The sequence below is a fragment of the Macaca fascicularis genome, chromosome 8 (genome assembly GCF_037993035.2).
Source record: "Macaca fascicularis isolate 582-1 chromosome 8, T2T-MFA8v1.1".
In the NCBI taxonomy this organism is placed as follows: Eukaryota; Metazoa; Chordata; class Mammalia; order Primates; family Cercopithecidae; genus Macaca; species Macaca fascicularis.
Window position 1 is genome coordinate 8,355,842 of NC_088382.1, and position 19,250 is coordinate 8,375,091.

The following is a 19,250-nucleotide window of genomic DNA, read 5'->3' on the forward strand; positions in this document are numbered from 1 at the left end:
CACTCAGCTAATTTTTTGTGTTTTTTAGTGGAGACGGGGTTTCACCGTGTTAGCCAGGATGGTCTCCATCTTCTAACCTCGTGATCTGCCTGCCTTGCCCTCCCAAAGTGTTGGGATTACAGGTGTGAGCCACCACACCCGGCCACAAGTGGTAATTTTCAACTATGCTTCAAACCATTACACAAAGCCAAGTACATCTACTCAAGGCACTCTCAAATTTCCATTTACTCCCATTTTACTCAACAAAATAAAATGTTAAATTGGAACATATTTCACATGACACTTAAAAGATCAACGAAATGCTCCTGAAAATTTCTGAGCTCAACAACTCCATTAATGAGAAAAAAAAAAAACCCAACTGGATATAGGGAAGATGCTGCACATAAAACACAATTGTGAAGAATATGCAAGATATTACCAAAAATCTGCTTAAGGTTTCATCATAGATACTTGTCCTTAACTCTGAGATAAAGTATATACTAATGTAACTAAATTCATTTAAAAGGAAACAAAGGGGAAGAACAAAAAGAACTTCCACTTTAGAATCCGCATTTTCAAAGGCCTCCATTATTTACACCATTGCGGGGAAGAGAATTTTTCTCTGCTATATTTGCTTGAAAGAATTAAAGGTGTAGGGCAAAAATTCTTGGAAATTATGTAGTTTATGATCCTCAAAAGTGAGAAAAATGAAGCCCGGAAGAGAAGGCCTTCCAGGAAAATTCCAGAGCCGGAGGTAGACCCAGTACATTGTTTTTGTTTTTGTTTTTAGAGTAAGTCTCACTCTATGGCCCAGGCTGGAGTGCAGTGGAGCCATTTCACTCACTGCAACCTCCGCCTCCTGGGTTCAAGCTGTTCTCCTGCCTCAGCCTCCTGAGTAGCTGCGATTACAGGCGCCCACCACCACGCCCAACTAATTTTTGTATTTTTAGTAGAGATAGGGTTTCACCATGTTGGCCAGGTTGGTCTCGAACTCCTGTCCTCAAGTGATCCGCCTGCCTACACCTCCCAAAGTCCTCGGATTACAGGCGTGAGCCACCGCGCCCGGCCGACCTGGTAAGTTTTAATCAAGTACTCTGAACTATGCAACAAACACTAGGAAGTAATAGGAAAAAAAATTAATCTAAAAACCCTCTGGAGAGTCAAAGAATTGCAGATTTAAAACAGTATGAATACTTGGATTCATGGTATTGAAAAAGGACCTCGCATTTACCTGTATGTACAAACTGCCTGCCCACCTCTATCAGAGCATTTTTCAAGCTGTGCTACAGTTGACTGTGTACTGCCCAAAGCCAATCTGTCCCTGCAAATCATAAGCTCTTAAAGACCAGGACTTCAGGAGAACAAGCAAAACTTCAGAGAGAAGGGAGCCACCAAACAGAGTTCATAGCAATGGGTCGGCAGGAGATGATGACTGGAGGTGCGCGGTAGCCTTGGGGTCTGGGACAGCGGAGGGCAGAGAAGGCAAAAGGGCCTGCATGACACGCTACAGGGCTAGGAGCCACAGCTGCGGTGATTAGTTCAGTTTTGTCTCCTATGCCTGTTACTTATACACCATCTCTTGTTCAGAAAGACCTTCAGGTTGAGTATTTGGACTCCTTGAGCCTTCTGCTGTTTGTCTCCGGGACGTTTAACACTCTTAAAAGGGGAAAACTGTCCAGTTCGATTTTCCTTCCTGGGACATTACAGGTTTTTCAAAAGTTTGATGAAAGCATTCACTAGGGAGTGATTCCACTTTCTTCGGTGGCTGAGAAATACAGCGTCTGAGGGGCAGCATCAGGTCTTCCCATCAAGCTGAGGTCGGAGTCTCCCCACCCACGGACCTCACCCTCGCTCTCCCCTCATAAATCTGACCTCTAACTGTAACTGCCTTGGCCTCATTCCGTGAGTGTGGATGCTCCTGCTTGAAACGCATTTTCCAGCCCGCCAAATTCTTGGGAGAGTTTCTTCCACTCTCTAAGCGCTGAGAGCTACAAAGTTCAATCTGGCTTTCCAGATTTTTTTTTTCTTCCCATTACTAACGGAAGAAATCAAGAAGCGCCGGGCAGAAGGGCCCTGCTCCCTCCAATAAGAGCCCAGCCCGGGGCCAGAGCAGGAAGTGCGGCGGTGGGACGCGCGGTGGGACGCGCGGTGACGGCCCCTCGCCCCCGGAGACCCTCCCGCCAGGGCAGAGGTCGGTGCGGCAGCTGTGCGACAGCTCCGGGCCCGCGCCTCTCGCTTCCTCCCCCCGGCAAGTGAGAGGATAAATCATGGAGCGGGGGCAGTGCGCCCCCACCAACCGCGCCCCCCGCGCACGGACCCCCACTACACGCGCGTCCCAGGCGGGGTCAACCCAGACGAGCCACGGGGCGGCGCACAGCCCCACTAGCAGGGCGGCCAGGACCCACGCGCGCGAGTCCTCGCAGCCACCTATATAGATGACAAAACACTCAGGAAGCCGTCATGCGGGGCCGGGAAAGAGCCCCCACCCAGAGTCACGGACTCCCTCGTCCGAGGGTCCGCGCAGTCCCCTCGGTGAGTCTGGCGAAGCAGTCTCGCTGCCAGGGAGGGCGGGGAGGGCGGCGGAGTCTCCCACTCGCGGTGACCTGGACCCCACCCCACGAGTGGGTCCTCGCAGGGCTGCCTCTGCCGCACGCGGGGACCAGCCAGGCCACGGCGGACCGGGTAGAAGCCAGCGCCCGGGTCCATGCAGTGCCCTCCGCGGCAGACGCGGAGAGCCAGGGAGCAGTGGGGACCGGCCTCCACCCGCAGGGCGACCGGGAACCCCCGCGGGCCCACGAGGTACCGCAGCAGGCGCTAAGCCCCCGGTGCCACCCGAGGCCGAGACAAAGCCCAGGCGCAAGGACTCCGGATCCCCACCTCGGACCCTGCGGAGCCCAGCTCGGAGCCGCCACGCCCGGGGCAGAGACCCCCGCCAGGTCCAGAGACCCCGTCGCCCATGGCGCCAGCTCACCTCAGGCCGCCGCCTCGCAGCGCTCGCTCCTCGCCGCGGCGCCTGGGCTGACTGTAGCGCAGCTGAGCAGCCAACAGAGCCACTGCAGCCTCAACAACGGAGCCCCGGGGCGGGGCCGCCGCCGCCGCTTCAGCCCGTGTTTCCCGCTCAGGATCCTGCTTGGATCAAGGAGCTGCAGCTGGCGCGGGGCTGCGGCTGGGACACACACAGCGCAGGTGCACACGGCCCCGCCCGCCTCCCGCCGCCCCGCCCCCAGCGGAGCCGGGCGCCCAGGGCCCGCCCCCCGGCCAATGGGGAGCGAGCTGCGGGGAGACGGCGGGGCCTGGGGGAACAAAGGGAGGTTGGGCGGGGCGGCGCTGGGACTGGGCGTGCGGGGTCCCGCGGGAGAACCAGACCCAAGAGCTGGCCGGATCCTGGCCTCCTAGAAGACCCAGCTCAACGTCCACCTGGAGTCTGCCCTACAGGACGCGCTCATCTCAAGCCCAGAACTCAGGCTTTTAGGGCAGAGAGCGAGAGACAGGCTTGCTTTACAAAAAGGGAAACTGAGGTCCAAGGAATAGGATTGCCTGCTGCCCGAAGTCACGTAGTCCCATTCACTCGTTCACCTTGTCATTCAGCAAACATTTGGAAGCAAGTATGGTGGGTGTTAGGAGTGAAGTAGGGCCAGGCGCAGTGGCTCGCGCCTGTAATCCCAGCACTTTGTGGGGCCAAGGCAGGTGGATCACTTGAGGCCAGGAGTTCGAAACCAGCCTGGCCAACAAGATGAAACCCCATCTCTGCTAAAAATACAAAAACTTAGCCGATCGTGGTGGCGTGTCCCTATGGTCCCAGCTACTGGGAAGGCTGAGGCAGGAGAATCGTTTGAACCCGGGAGGTGGAGGTTGCAGTGAGCTGAGATGGTGCCACTGGATGCGCTCCAGCCTGGGCCACAGAGTGAGACTCTGTCTCCAAAAAAAAAAAAATTAATAGATGGAAAATAGAAGCGAACTTAGGCCTTCCCAGAGGGAGCTCGGCCAAGGAGTACCTGAAATGTCTCTGCATCTCTTTAAGGTCTGATAAAGGAACCAGGAGCGAGCGCTAAGCACTTCCCTTTCCTACCTCAGAGCTTTCATGTGTTTGCTGTTCCCCGCCTGAAATGCCAAGTACCAATGGTATTTATTTATTTATAGAAATGGGGTCTCCCTATGTTGCCCAGGCTGGTCTCAAACTCCTGGCCTCAAGCTATCCTCTCGTCTCAGCCTCCCGAAGTATTGGGATTACAAGCATGAACCACTGTCCCCAGCCCTGATCGTCTTTAAAACGTCTTTCCTCATCTTATTTGAGCTTCCTGCTTCATGTGACCCCACACCCTTGGTTTCCCTGTACTTCCATAGCTGCTCCTCGGTGGGTCCCAGGGACCCACCCCCTTCTCTGCCCAACTTGTATATGTCTGGACTCAGGCCAAATGCCCTTCCATTTGCAGTGGGCACTGCCACAGGAAATCTCATGCCCTTCCGGGCTTCACAAACCATCCACATGCTCGGCTGCCTGCCAGAGACCTCCATCCCATCAGATGCCCAGCCCTGACCTTCCCAAAGCCCCAGCTGGACGCAGGGAAGCATCTCAAATTTTCCGCGGGCCAAAACAGAGTGCTTTATTAGTGCCCTAACCTGCTCATCCACATTCTTGTGATTCTCTGTAAACAGCCCCTCCATCCACCCAGCTGCTCAGGTGAAAATCTCAAATCCTCCTCCAATCCTTCCTCCCCGAACCTCTCATGCAGCCCTCTGCCTTCCTAGGACGCTAAGCACCCCTCACTCGCAGCGCCAGCTGGGGTGCTGTCTGAGTGGCTGCCTCCCACGTGGCATGAAGTGGGACCTCTTGCCCGGTGTGGTGGCTTATGCCTGTAGTCACAGCACTTTGGGAGGCTGAGGCGGGCAGATCGCTTGAGGCCAGGAGACTGGGACCAGCCTGGCCAATATGGTGAAACTAAAATACAACAATTAGCCAGGCATGGTAATGCGTGCCTATCATCCCAGCTACCCTACCCAGGAGGCTGAGGCAGGAAAATTGCTCGAACCTGGGAGACAGAGGTTGCAGTGAGCCAAGGTCACACCACTGCACTCCAGCTTGGGCAACAGAGTGAGACTCTGTCACAAATTTAAAAAAAGAAGAAGAAGAAGAAGTGTGACCTCTCTAAGGCGAGGCAGTGTCCCACTCTGATTCACTTCCATGTGCAAAACAGGACCTGCACCCTGAAGGCACTCACTCAGGGAGGCTGCTGGGATGGGTGGATGCAGAGTTAAGGTCTTCGTGGTGGCTGGGGCTGACCCCATCCCCATCGCTCTTCCCACACACCTGCACACTCATCACTCCCACGCTCGCACTCACCACTGAAAGCCTGACCTCTAATCTGATTTGCCTAATGAGGTCCCCGGATGAACAACACATGCTTCCCTACCTCTCCCCTGCTAGAGACCCACCGTGTTCTGGGATGTACTCAGGGATCAGGAGAACAAAACCTCAGGGAGTGAAAGGACATTCCAGGGTGCAGGCCTCTGCATCCCCCTCCATGCCCTCACCCCTGCCTGACACACCCTCACCCCTGTACCTGGCCAGCTCCTACCAACCCTTAAAGTCTCACCAAGTTCAGTGGTGGCAGCCACACCCTAAAGTGGCTGACCCCCCAATAACCTATGCCCTTGCATAGTCTCCCTGATCTTGGGTATGAGCAAAACCGGTGACTGGCTTCTAACCCATAGAGCCTGGCAAAAGCAATGGGATGTCACTGTCACAGTGCGTCACCTTCGCACACTAGAGAGAAAGGTTCCGCCTGTAGGCGCTGCAGGAGGGAGATGCTGTGCTGAGAAAGGACCTTTGGAGGGGCCCCACAGGCAAGGAAGCAAAAAGCTGGGCTCTTGCCAAGCGGGTCCGAGGAAATGAATTCTGCCAATAACCTCAGCGGCCTGGAAATGGATTCTGCCCTGGTGGAGCCTCAGATGAGGATGCAGCCCAGCTGCTTAGCGTGAGATCCCAAGCACAGGACCCGCTAAAATGTGCTCAACTCCTAGTTTGCCAAAATTGGCTTAAAGGTGTGTGTTGTTTTAAGCTTCTAAGTTTTTAGTTATTGCCTACGAAAGTGTTAAAATATGAGACAATAACTTAAGTCCCCTCCCCATCACACACATTCTTCTTTTTGGCATTCATCACAATTATACCTATTGATTTAAAATCTCCCTCTTGACTGGGTGCAGTGGCTCAGGAGTTGCAGACCAGCTTGGCCGACATGGTGAAACCCCATCTCTACTAAAAACACAAAAATTAGCTAGACGTGGTGGTGCAATCCTGTAATCCCAGCTACTCGGAAGGCTGAGGCAGGAGAATTGCTTGAATCCAGGAGGCAGAGGTTGCAGTGAGCCGAGATTACACCATTGCACTCCAGCCTGAGTGACAAGAACAAAACTCTGTCTCAAAAAAAAAAAAAATCGTCTCTTACCACTAGCATGAAGGTCCCATGAGAAGAAAAATGGAAACTCTTGCTCATAACAGTGCCCCTAATGCCCAGCACGGTGTAGCGCTAGGGCAGTTGGTCGATGGTGGATGCTGCTGGTTGGAGGGCCAAGCTGGCCCTCCCAGCTGCCTTCTCCCTGGTCACGTTCCATTATAGAGAACAGAATAGTTTCTTGCCTTTCCAGAGTCCCTCTTAGTGGAGATTGGCCAAGTGACATTGTCCTGCCCCGGGAGACATAAGTGGAAGTTGGCTGAAAGGTTTCTAGCCTTGGTGTGCTGGGACGATTTGAACCAGGACATGACAGCTGACCGTCCATGGTTCGGGAATTCTGCAAGTTGGTTGTTCAACACATTCAGTACTTAAAAATATTAAATAATATCAACTCGCAAATTAAAAAATGCATTAGACCAGATGCAGTGGCCCACGTCTAACACATTGGAAGCCTGAGGCAGGAAGATCACTTGAGCGCAGGAGTTCAAGACCAGCTTAGGCAAAAAGGAAGACCCTGTCTCTACAAAAAATTTTAAAATTAGCTATGCATGGTGGTGTGTGCATGCAATCCTAGCCACTCAGGAGGCTGAGATGGGAGGATCGCTTCAGCCATCTGTTCAAGGCTCCAATGAGCTATGGTAGTGTCACTGCACTCCAGCCTGGGTGACAGAGCCAGACCCTGTCTCAGAAATAAATATATTTCATATATTAATAAATTCATAATAAATGTATATTTATATATACATTTATGTATTATAATTATATATTTAGAGGTAAATATATCTTTCTTGTTTTATTTATTTATTTATTTATTTATTTATTTATTTATTTATTTTGAGATGGAGTTTAACCCTTGTCGCCCAGGCTGGAGTGCAATGACACAATCTGGGCTCACCGCAACCTCCACCTCCTTGGTTCAAGTGATTTTCCTGCCTCAGTCTCCTGAGTAGCTGGGATTACAGGCATGCACCACCACACCTGGCTAATTTTTGTGTCTTTAGTAGAGATGGGGTTTCTCCATGTTGGTCAGGCTAGTCTCGAACTCCTGACCTCAGGTGATCTGCCCACCTCGGCCTCCCAAATTGCTGGGATTACAGGTGTAAGCCACTGTGCCCAGCCTATATGATATATTTATATATTATAATTATGTATATTAATTTTATAAAATTATATATAAATATAAATATAAAAACTTTCCTTGCCTTCTCTTGTTTCTACCTACAGTCAGTCCCCTGACTTCAAATACTACCTACATGTAATAATTTTAAATGTATATTTTATATTTTATATATATATATATATTTTTTTTTTTTTTTTTTTTTTTTTGAGACGGAGTCTCGCCCTGTTGCCAGGCTGGAGTGCAATGGCGCAGTCTCAGCTCACTGCAACCTCTGACTCCCAGCTTCAAGCGATTCTCCTGCCTCAGCCTCCCAAGTAGCTGGGCTTATAAGCGCCCACCGCCACATCCAGCTAATTTTTGTATTTTTAGTAGAGACAGGGTTTTGCCATGTTGGCTAGGTTGGTTTCGATCTCCTGACCTTAATTGATCACCCATCTCGGCCTCCTAAAGCGCTGGGAATACAGGCGTGAGCCACCTTGGCCAAAATATTTTTCTGTTTCCAAACATTTTACATGAGAGGAAAGCGGAGAATAAATCATCTGACACTCTACTTTAAAAAAAATCTTTGTGCCTCTCTTCTTTTCATCTTTCCTAAGTGTACATATTACCAAAATGTCTTTAGGTTGAGGTCCCCCCGTGAAAACTTTACAGGGTGTTGTGTCCTCAGCCACCCTCCTGTCTTTCCCTCATCCTGGCATTTTAGAACTGTCTGGGGGTGACCCAGGATAACCATTGTGGCCATGTCTATTGGAGGGTCTAGTGAGTATCAGCCCCGGGGTCATCTCATCCCCAAGGACAGCCTGAGGTAGGGGGTAGAATCTCTCAGGGGAGCAGCTGGATGCTCTTGGCCTTAGAGGAATCTCCTGGTATAGTTTCATCTAAAATGGTGACCCCTTAGGGTTATTAAAATTTTAGGACATTAAAATGAATGGACAATACAATGTAATGTCATTAAAGTTAGGTCATTAAAACCGTTCCTCCAGCCAGGGTTTTTATTCCTCGGAGACACATTGATGGTCTGCCAATGGGATGCTGATATTGAGAGGAAAAGGCAGAAATTATTTCTGCTCCCTAGATTGTCTCAGACTTGTGAAGAGAGAAAAACTGTCCCAAAGGACAAGGAAAACCCACCCCAGAGAGGATGTGCAAGAACCTGAATATGAAAATGCACTTAAGGCACACAAGAGGACAAAGAGCACTGCCAGTGCCTCCTAGGTGGTCACTGAGTGCTTTACTGAACAGGATGGGTGTCACGAGGAATAGAATGGCCTGCCGTGACACTTAGAAAGGTCTGTGTTGGAGTCAGCACTGCCTCTCCCTGAGTTTGTTACCTTGATAAGGCTTGTCCTCTTATTTGAGTTTCAGTTTTTCATTGACTGTAAGATACATTTTGTCAGTACAGCTTGAAAGATAAATATACTGTTTCCAAAGAGGCAAGATAAAATGATGTATTTTATTTGCTAAAAATTCGTATTTATTTCTTCCCCAGAGTGAGTGTAGTAAGTTTTAAAGTTCTGTTCTTTTTAAGGGTAATTTCAAATGGAATTGTAGGACTTAGCTTTGTCAATGCTACTGGTGAAATAAAAGTGTGATAGATAAATTGATGATTTACAAAGATTCACCAAAATATCAGTTCCCGTCTTGTAGCATGGTGAAGAATTTATGACAGCGGACACATCTGTATCCTCTTATCTGGATATCTAAGGGGTTTTTTGGTGTTGTTTTTTGTTTTTTTTGGAGATGACGTCTTGCTCTGTAGCCCGGCTGGAGTGCAGTGGCGCCATCTCTGCTTACTGCAACCTCTGCCTCCTGGGTTCAAGTGATTCTCCTGTGTCAGCCTCCCGAGTAACTGGGATTATAGGCACCCACCACCACACCCAGCTAATTTTTGTATTTTTAGTAATCACGGGGTTTTAGGCCTGGCACGGTGGCTCATGCCTGTAATCCCAGCACTTTGGGAGGCCAAGGTGGGCGGATCACGAGGTCAAGAGTTCCAGAGCAGCCTGGCCAACATGGTGAAAAACTGTCCCTACCACAAATACAAAAAAATTAGCTGAGCCTGGTGGCAGGCACCTGTAATCCCAGCTATTTGGGAGGCTAAGGCAAGAGAATTGCTTGAACCCGGGAAGCGGAGTTTGCAGTGAGCCAAGATCTTGCCACTGCACCCCAGCCCAAGAGACAATGCAAGACTCCATCTCAAAAAAACAAACAAACAAACAGCAAAAAGGTGGGGTTTTGCCATGTTGGCCAGGCTGGTCTCAACCTCCTGACCTCAGGTGATCGCCCATCTCAGCCTCCCAAGGTGCTGGGATTACAGACCTGAGCCACCACACCCAGCCCACTCTATTTTCTTTTTGTTCCCTAAATTTTAATATGTTTGAGTTTGTCTGTTCCTTTATCACTGTTTTCTTACATAAAAGAAATTCTGCCTAATCCTTCATTTAAAAAAATCTTCCTGTGACTTCTGAAAGTGTTCTGGTTTTATCTTTCATATTTGAATATATAATAAGTTGATTATGGATCATGGAATAGAGAAGAACGCAATGCATTTTCCCAAGTAGATGCCAGCCTGGTTTGCCTCATATGTTAAAGTGCATGTGATTTCTTTTTCTATCCTACAGTGCCTACTGTATCATTCCTCAACTTTCCATGTAAATGCTGGGTCATTAAGACTTTTTTTCCCTATGGGCTGTTTGCTCATCTCTCTGCTAATACTGTGCTGTCCTGAGCATTTTTGTTTGAAAATCTTAGAAGTATGTTAGACAAGCCATCACTCTTTTTTTAGATGACGAAAAAGCATTAGACATTTGTCATTTTTACTACGTATGAAAAAGTAGTTTTTCTCGCCTAAAAAAACCCTGATTTGGGAATTTATGTGCTTTCATAGGAATAGCATCTGGAAGTGGTGACATTAATGTACTTTTAAAAACATGTGTCGTATTTCCTCTTATTCCTTTCTGCCTTGACATTGTGCAATAGAAATTTTAAAAATTGTTGTATTAGTGTTGTAAAATATCAATTATTGGTTTTATTTACTACTCAATTAAATTTAATAAGCCTACTGTCTCTTGGTGTAATCACATGGAATGGGCTCAACTCCCCAGTTAACAAGTGACAGCACATGTAAAATATTGTCTACCAGGGAAACTCATTGAACACTTAATGTTCAGACTGTGTTTTGGTGTCAGGTTCCCTAAGCACCACTGCAGTGACACAAAATAATAGACCTTCAGCAGAAAAAGTTTTGGCAAATATATTGCATAAGCCATTTAGATGCAGTGGGTCATTCTTATTCCTTGGGTTGGTGGAATCCCTTTCAATATGTAAGTTACTAATACAAACAAAGATGGAGCTTTGTGAGCAGGCGTTTTCAAGAATAAGTAGTCTCAGGACTGATAATATTAACTCCCTTATGCACCTCAGGTAGGACTTTATTATGACAGATACTAGAAATGTACAAAGTGAAGTTAAAAGGTAACTCCTAGCAGCACATCTTACTCCCTGGATTCTCTAATGAGATGGGTGTTTCTACTTTGCTGTTGCCTTTCTGAATAGTTCAATTCCAGCATTAGTACTGCTGTGTGGGAGGGAGTATGTGTGAACAGAGTAAGAGTTGTGACAAGTCATAGAAAAAATGCTTGGAAATTTTAGAATCATGTAAACAGCTTATGGATTGAGATTCTCAAAAGAATCTCTACAGAGAAGTGATGCAGGAAACCTGCAGGAACCTGGCTTCTGTAGGTGAGAATGACAACACATTTCACTTAATTACAGAAGTATTTCCCTATCATCAGTGCTATTTGTGATTTGGAATGTGGCAAGGGAATGATTTGGTGAAGAAATCAGGCATGGGCACTGTGTACAATGAACATGAAATCTAGTAATGTTTCTATAGTTTGTAATAATTCATGATAATTTTGTGGGTCTGCATTTTAGGAAACAAATGGAAAGACCAGAATATCGAAGATCATTTTGAAAAACCTGGGAAAGATATAAGATAATTTGCACTGAGAAGAGGAAATAAAGTCCTCTGAAGGAATCTTAGCAAGTCATGAACTTAAAAACAAGCAATCAAAGCAAATAAGAGTCACTCGAAATTTTTTTTTTTAATAGAAAAATTTCACCCGAAATGTAATGTACTTCAGTGTAGCAGTCAGTGTTTGGAAAACAGTTTAATTGAAAATAGCACTACAAAATTGTGTATATGAATGTTACTAATTTGGTCATAGCCATGCAGGTGGTAGCTGTGTTTTCAGTAGTAACCCATTTACTTTCAAATAATTCAATCATGGCAAAAATAATAATAATAATAATGCATTTTCTTGGTATTGGTAGCAGTATAAGTCCAAGACCTATTAATAAGTAGAAAGTTATTAAACCAACCAATAATAATGTGCTTTTCATTTTTTTACAGAAATCATGTGGTACAGAGAAGGTAGTCAGTATGGACAAGTTGTCAGCCAAATTCCAAAGCTTGATCTGAATGAGAACATTTCTCCTGGATTAAAACAATGTGAACGCAGTGTTTGTGGAAAAGTCTTTGTACATCATTCCCTCCTTAATAGGCACATCCTAGCTCACTCAGGATACAAACCATATGGAGAGAAGCAATATAAATGTGAACAGTGTGGGAAACTCTTCGTTTCTGTTCCAGGTGTTAGAAGACACATGATAATGCACAGTGGAAATCCAGTTATAAATGTACGATATGTGGAAAAGCTTTTTATTTTCTCAATTCAGTTGAAAGACATCAGAGAACTCACACAGAAGAAAAACCCTATAAATGTAAACAATGTGGTAAAGCGTTCACTGTTTCCGGTTCTTGTCTAATACATGAACGAACTCACACTGGAGAGAAACTCTACGAATGTAAGGAATGTGGGAAAACATTCAGATTTTCTTGTTATTTTAAGACGTGTGAAAGGACTCACACTGGAGAAAGACCCTATAAATGTACCAAATGTGATAAAGCTTTCGGCTGTTCCACTTCCCTTCGTGACCATGGAAGCATTCATACTGGAGAGAGACCCTACGAATGTAAACAATGTGGCAAAGCCTTTAGTCATTTGAGTTCCCTTTGTAACCATAGAAGTGCTCATACTGGAGAGAAAGCCTATGAATGTAAACAATGTGACCAAGCCTTCAGTCGTCTCAGTTCCCTTCACCTCCACGAAAGAATTCATACTGGAGAAAAACCCTGTGAATGTAAGAGATGTGGTAAAGGCTACACTCGTTCCAGTCATCTTACTCCCCATGAAAGAAGTCATGATATAGAAGCTGGGTGTAGTGACTCAGCCTATAATCCCAGCACTTTGGGAGGCCAAGGAGTGTGTATTGCTTGAGCCCAGGAGTTCATAACCAGCCCAGATTAAAACAATGTGAAACAACCTGGGCAACATGGTGAAACCCTGTCTCTAGAAAAAATAAAATAATGCTGGGCACGCTGGCTCACACCAGCTACTCGGGAGGCTGAGGGAGAAGGGTGTGAACCTGGGAGGCAGAGCTTGCAGTGAGCCGAGATCTCACCACTGTATGCCAGCCTGGGCAACAGAGTGAGACTCCGTCTCAAAAAAAAAAAAAAAAGAAAAAGAAAATAATTAACTGGGCATGGTGGCACATTTCAGTTGTCTTAGTTCTTTTTCAAGGACATAAAAAGCCATGGGGGGTTGGGGGTAAGCCCTGTGCATGCGGATCATGAGGTCGGGAGATCGAGACCACCCTGGCCAACATGGTGAAACCTCGTCTCTACCAAAAATACAAAAATTAGCTGGGTGTGGTAGCATATGGTTGTAATCCCAGCTACTCAGGAGGCTGAGACAGGAGAATCGCTTGAACCTAGGAGGCGGAGGTTGCGGGGAGCCGAGATTGTGCCACTGCACTCCAGCCTGGCAACAGAGTGAGACTCCATCTCAAAATTAAAGAAAATAAATAAATAAATAAAGCCCCTTGAATGTAAGAAATGTGGTAAAGCATTTACTCTTTCCCATTCCCTCATAAACATGAAAAGGCTCACACTGCACAGAAACCTTAAGAATGTAGGAAATGTGGTCAAGCCTTCAGATTTTCCTGTTTTTGAAGATTTGGGAGGACTCAGAGTGGAGAAAAGCCTTTTGAATCTAAATTTGTGGTAAGGCCTTCAGTTGTGTTAGTTCCATTTGAAGACATCAGCTCATTCCTGAGAAAAACCCTATGAATGTCCAGAATGTGCAAATGTTTCATTTCTCTCATACCCACTCGAGGACAGATGAAAATGCATACTGTAGCTCCCTGGACCTTGTAAATACAAGAACATACACAGGATTAAAACTCTAATAGTTTAGAAACTGCAAGAATATTTTCAATTTTAACATTTACTTGAAAAGTCATGTGAAAACTCCCAAGGGAAAGAAGTTCTATAAGTGAAGCTTTTCTAATTTGAAAGCCTGATGCAAATTAATTATGGTGCAGTGCTTGAAAAAAATGTATGAAATGTTACACAAGTTACAAGTATATTGTTTCTATCAGTGGCTCATTCTTAAAGAGTCTTGAGTATGCATTTCACCTTGTTTTGCAGGGAAACCTTGAGGTGAGAGTTCTGTAAATGCTCTTTAAGCAGTAGTACTTGAGTTTCATAGATAATGATATTAAGTTTGTTGGTAGAATTTTTGTCTATTCATTTGATAATGTGCTGGATTCATGGTTGAATTTTAATGTTTTTCTAATATGTAGGTAAGTTTAATTTTTTTTATTTCATTATTATCTTTTTTTGAGATGGAGTCTCACTCTGTTGCCCAGCCTGGAGTGCAGTGGTGCAATCTCAGCTGACTGCAACCTCTGCCTCCTGGGTTTAAGTGATTCTCCTGCCTCAGCCTCCCGAGTAGCTGGGACTACAGGTACCCGCAATTACGTCCAGCTAATTCTTTGTATTTTTAGTAGAGACAGGGTTTCGCCATGTTGGTTAGGCTGGTCTTGAACTCCTGGCCTCATGATTTGTCCACCTCGGCCTCCCAACGTGCTGGGATTACAGACATGAGCCACTGCGCCCAGTCAGGTAAGTTTCATTTGTATGTATTGTCCTGTGATTAATGGACCAGTGAATAATGATTGTGAATTGTTGGGATTGTCTTACTAGCCTCATTTGGCAAATTTTGATTATCCCTTGTTCATTATACACATTCCACCTTTCTTTATTAAAGGAAAAACTACTCTTGATGTAAAGATGTTTATTTTTTGCTAATAATGAGTTGGTATTAATTCCCAAGTACATAAATTTTACCATAGAGTGTCATCTCGTGAGTTCTTTGCATTTCTTGTCCTTTATTCTTTATTATTTCTATTATTTGGATCATTCACTTTGAATGAAGGAGAGAGGACTGTGATAGGACAATATGTTGTAACCAATCTGAGGGAGGAAGCATTCAATCTCTCAGTCACATATGATAGCGTTGGGCTTTTCTTCTATCCCTTTGGTATTGTAGTAGATAGTATTGCACTATTATGATATGATAGTTTATATATTGTATTTTAGAGTATTACAGTCTTACCAGTCAGTGTCACATGATTCAGTTCCCTACCAGCCAATAGACAAACCAGTCACATACTCCTGTAGGAACAAAGGAATATCCTCGGCCGCGTGGGTGGATCACGCCTGTAATCCCAGCACTTATGGAGGCTGAGGCAGGCGAATCATGAGGTCAGGAGATCGAGATCATTCTGGCTAACACGGTGAAACCCCGTCTCTACTAAAAATACAAAAAGTAGCCGGGCTTGGTGGCGGGTGCCTGTAATCCCAGGTACTCAGGAGGCTGAGGCAGGAGACTAGCTTGAACCCAGGAGGTGGAAATTGCAGTGAGTTGAGATCGTGCCACTGCACTCCAGCATGGGTGACAGAGCAAGATTCCGTCTCAAAAAAAAAAAAAAAAACAACACATTAGCTGGGCATGGTGGTGCATGCCTGTAATCTCAGCTATTCCGGAAGCTGAGGCAGGAGAATTGCTTGAACCGGTACCGGGAGGTGGAGGTTGCAGTGAAATGAGATCCTGTCACTGCACTCCAGCGTGGGCTACAGAGCGAGACTCTGTCTCAAGAAATATATATATATAACAGTCTGATCTCTCTGTGATATTGTTCCTACTACCCAGAATAAGAGAGAATGATATTACTCCCAATAGTGCAGGGCGTGTCTCCCCCACCATGTGACATTGTTCTCAAGAGCTAAAGAAAGAGAGGTCAGGAGTTTGAGACCAGCCTGACCAACATGGTGAAATCCTGCACCTTTGCACTCTGGCCTGGGCGACAGAGTGAGACTCTGTCTTAAAAAAAAAAAAAAAAAGAAAAGAAACCATTACATTGAGCACATTTTTGCCAATGAGAAATAAACTTGTTTATTCCATGCTTTCAGGGTTCGATGAACTCTTGGAAAGCATTTTCTGCATCCTGCTGGTTGTGTAAGTGTTTTCCCTGCAAAAAGTTGTCAAGATGCTTAAAGAAGTGGTAGTTGGTTGGCGAGAGGTCAGGTGAATATGGCAGATGAGACAAAACTTCATAGCCCAGTTTATTCAACTTTTGAAGCCCTGGTTGTATGACATGTGGTCACGCGTTGTGGAAAACTGGGCCCTTCATGTTGACCAGTGCCAGCTCCAGGTGCTGCAGTTTTCCATGCATCTCATCGATTAACTTGGCATACTTCTCAGATGTAATGATTTCACCAGGATTCAAAAACTGTAGTGGATCAGAAGACCGGCAGCTGACAACCAAACAGTGACCGTGACCTCTTTTTGGTGCAAGTTTGACTTTGGGAAGTGGTTTGGAGCTTGTTCTCAGTCCAACCACTGAGCTGGCTATTGTGTGAAATCCACTTTTCATGGCATATCACAATCTGATCAACAAATAGTTCATTGTTGTTTCATAGAATAAGAGAAGATGACACTTCAAAAGGATGATTTATAAAATATTTGGTCAGCTCATAAGGCACCCACTTATCAAGATTTTTCAGCTTTCCAATTGGCTTCAAATGCCGGATGACCATAGAATGGTCGACATTCAGTTCTTCACCAACTTCTCTTGTAGCTGTAAGAGGATCGAATTCAGTGGTTGCTCTCAGTTGGTCGTTATCAACTTCTGGCCCAGAGCCTGGGGCTGAGGCTGCCATGACCACCCTGTTCTCTTCCTTCTGGGGTCCCTAGGAAGCTCCCAGGACTGAATGATCCTCACAAAACACAGTGGCCAGGATGGGAGGGCTGGAGGTCAACTTCCCCCCACCCCTGACACCACAACCAGGAGGCCCCCATGGAGGTTGGCTCTGAGCTGTGGGTCCCTGTGGGATGCAGGCTCCCACAGAAACTTCAGGGGATGAGCATGGGTCCTCCTGGCTGACAGGAGACTGGTGGGTACTGGGTGTGTGGGGCCTGTGTAGGTAGTTTGGACAGCACTGGGCCTAGCCAGGGAGCCAGGGACTAGTGTGGCCAAAGTGGGCAGCAATATGTTGCCAGAACCAAAACTACAGTGCAACCAGCCCAGCTGGTAGGGAGAAGGAGGCCTGACTAGCAGGACCATCCACCCGTGTCCTGGCCCCAAGCCCAGACTGCCTGCTTGTACTGGACATTGCCTGGTCCAGGAGGCCTGGGCATGAGGGTCAGGTGGTGTGTCCCTGGGTTCCAGGCCTTGGTGGTCCCTTGGGAGCTGAGCATCCTCTGGGCAGGAGGAGGGCCCGCGGTCCACTGTTTGCATCGGCCCCCGATGCACACACAGGGACATGGCCAGGGCTCCTCACCTGCTCTGTGGCTCCAGCTCTGAACAGCTCACTGGTGACTCTGACAGCTTCCTCCCCAAAGCTTGGGTCCTCATCTGTGGGAATGAGGTGTCCCAGGCCCCCTGCAGGCAGGAACGCACCCCCAGCTCCTCTGGTGGGCCCTCCTGGGCTTTCTTGCCTATTGGCTTGTGAGACCCGGTTGGCCAAACTTGGTGTCCTATTTTTATTTTGGCCTTTTTCTTAGTGTGTGTTTCCTGTAACTACTGGTGTGTAGATCTTCTATGTGAGTTTTAGGTAGAGAATCTTGCCCACCCAGAGGGCCCCCACCCCAGAGAGCCTCTACGTTGCCCCCCCCCCCCCCCGGGCTGGTCCTGCCTGTGCTCCGCTTGGTGTGAATGTTGAGTGTGTGATGGATTCACATGGCTGCTTGACCCTGCATCTCCTTCCTTCTTGTTGCTGAGGCCGGTTCTGTTCTCTCTTTCTCCACCTGAGCTGCACTTGAAGCCAAGATGAAGGATGAGAAGTGGTTGCTACGAAGGACCCTCCTGCAGTGAATCCGCTGTGAGGAGGCTGCGCTGGTCCAGCCTGTCATTTCCTTCTCTAAGCTCATTCCAGAGGTCGGCCAGGGGTAGCCTGTCCCTGCCTGCTCTTGTGGCCTGTGAATCAAGAATGGATTTTACATTTCCAAATGGTTCAACAAATAAAAAATAACACTTCATGACCCTGAGAAGTTTCCATGTCCATCAGTAAAGTTTTACGGGGGTGCAGTTATGCCCATCTCTTCACAGGCCACCTGCAGAAGGCTGCTGTGGTGTAGCCATGGCAGAGTTGCATTCTTGAGGCAAAGATCAGTTGGCAAACCTGAAAATACTGACTCTTGGCTCTTTAGGGAAACAGTTTCCAGTCCCTGGTTTGAGGGCTGTGTGGCAGAACCCCAGGATCTTGGTCAGCTTGTTCCTCACTCAGGGCCTGCTGTGGCCTTCGCTAGTATGTCTGCAAAGTCTGCGTGCTATGGTGACTCTCATGGGGGCATTGAGCTCTGTCGTGCTAGATTTCAGGGTGTCTGCCTCATGGTCATCTGCCTCACCAGCAGAGACCCTGTGGCCAGATTCAAACTAGCAGGAACAGTTGGTCTTTGGCAGCAGGGATACCTTAGAGCTGAGCTGCCACCCACTCTGAGGTGGTCCCATGACACCCAATGTCTGGGTCAAGGTTGGGGCAGGGCTGGTGTCCTGAACTGCCCTGCGATGTGGGTCGTAATAGCCAGGGGGTAAAGAGGGTTGCCATTACTCCCCATATCGCGGGGAGTGCCTCACCCCCTGCGATATGGATCGTAATAGCCAATTACTCCCCCCTGCAATGTGTGTCCATTATTAGTAGTCTCTTTTGTTCAGGATATTAGGAGCAATTTCCCAGGTTGTGTGTAAACAGCCTGCGATCGGAGAATGAATACCATCCTCTGCACCTCCAGATATTAGGAACCATATCACACAATGGGTGTACACTTTTTCAGAGATTTGGGATAATGTCGTTCTGTGTTTCCCTGAATATTTGGAGAAATATCACAGGGTGGCTGTACAGCCACTACTATCTTGGCAGGAACATCATACTTTACCTACTTGACACCCAGACTGGGTGTCAAGCCACTGTCATACTGGAAGCAATATCATGCTCTTCCCCACAAGTTATGAGGAACAATATCACAGGGGGGTGTGTACCTTCTCCGGTAGTGGGAGTAGTATCATCATCTCTTCCTTTAGATGACAGGAACAATATCACAGGGTGGGTGTACAACCCGTGTGTTTTTGGAAGCAATGTCATTCTCTCTTCTTCTAGGTTTTACGACTCATATCACAGGTGGGGTGTACACACCTTGTTATATTGGATGGAATCTCATCCTCTTTCAACCTGTATCTTTAGAACAATATCCCATGGGGGCTGTCCATCCCTTCAATATTGGTACTAATAC

At 47.0% G+C, this 19,250-nt stretch overlaps 2 protein-coding genes and 2 pseudogenes across 5 annotated transcripts in view; 3 read left to right on the top strand and 1 right to left on the bottom strand.

The window, feature by feature from the left end:
- The window catches only part of LOC135964600 (SH3 domain and tetratricopeptide repeat-containing protein 1-like), a 50,797-nt gene extending 47,639 nt beyond the window's left edge, over positions 1-3,158 (bottom strand). For all 4 annotated transcript variants that reach the window (XM_073999946.1, XM_065518753.2, XM_065518751.2 and 1 more), the window contains exon 1: positions 2,951-3,158. The gene's annotated coding sequence lies outside the window, so the exon portion shown is untranslated. The remainder of the gene's footprint in view (positions 1-2,950) is intronic.
- The window catches only part of DEFB108B (defensin beta 108B), an 875,574-nt gene that overhangs the window by 330,904 nt on the left and 525,420 nt on the right, over positions 1-19,250 (top strand). The window lies entirely within an intron of this gene.
- On the top strand, positions 2,434-3,375 carry LOC141407532 (uncharacterized; annotated as a pseudogene).
- On the top strand, positions 11,843-13,423 carry LOC141407508 (uncharacterized; annotated as a pseudogene).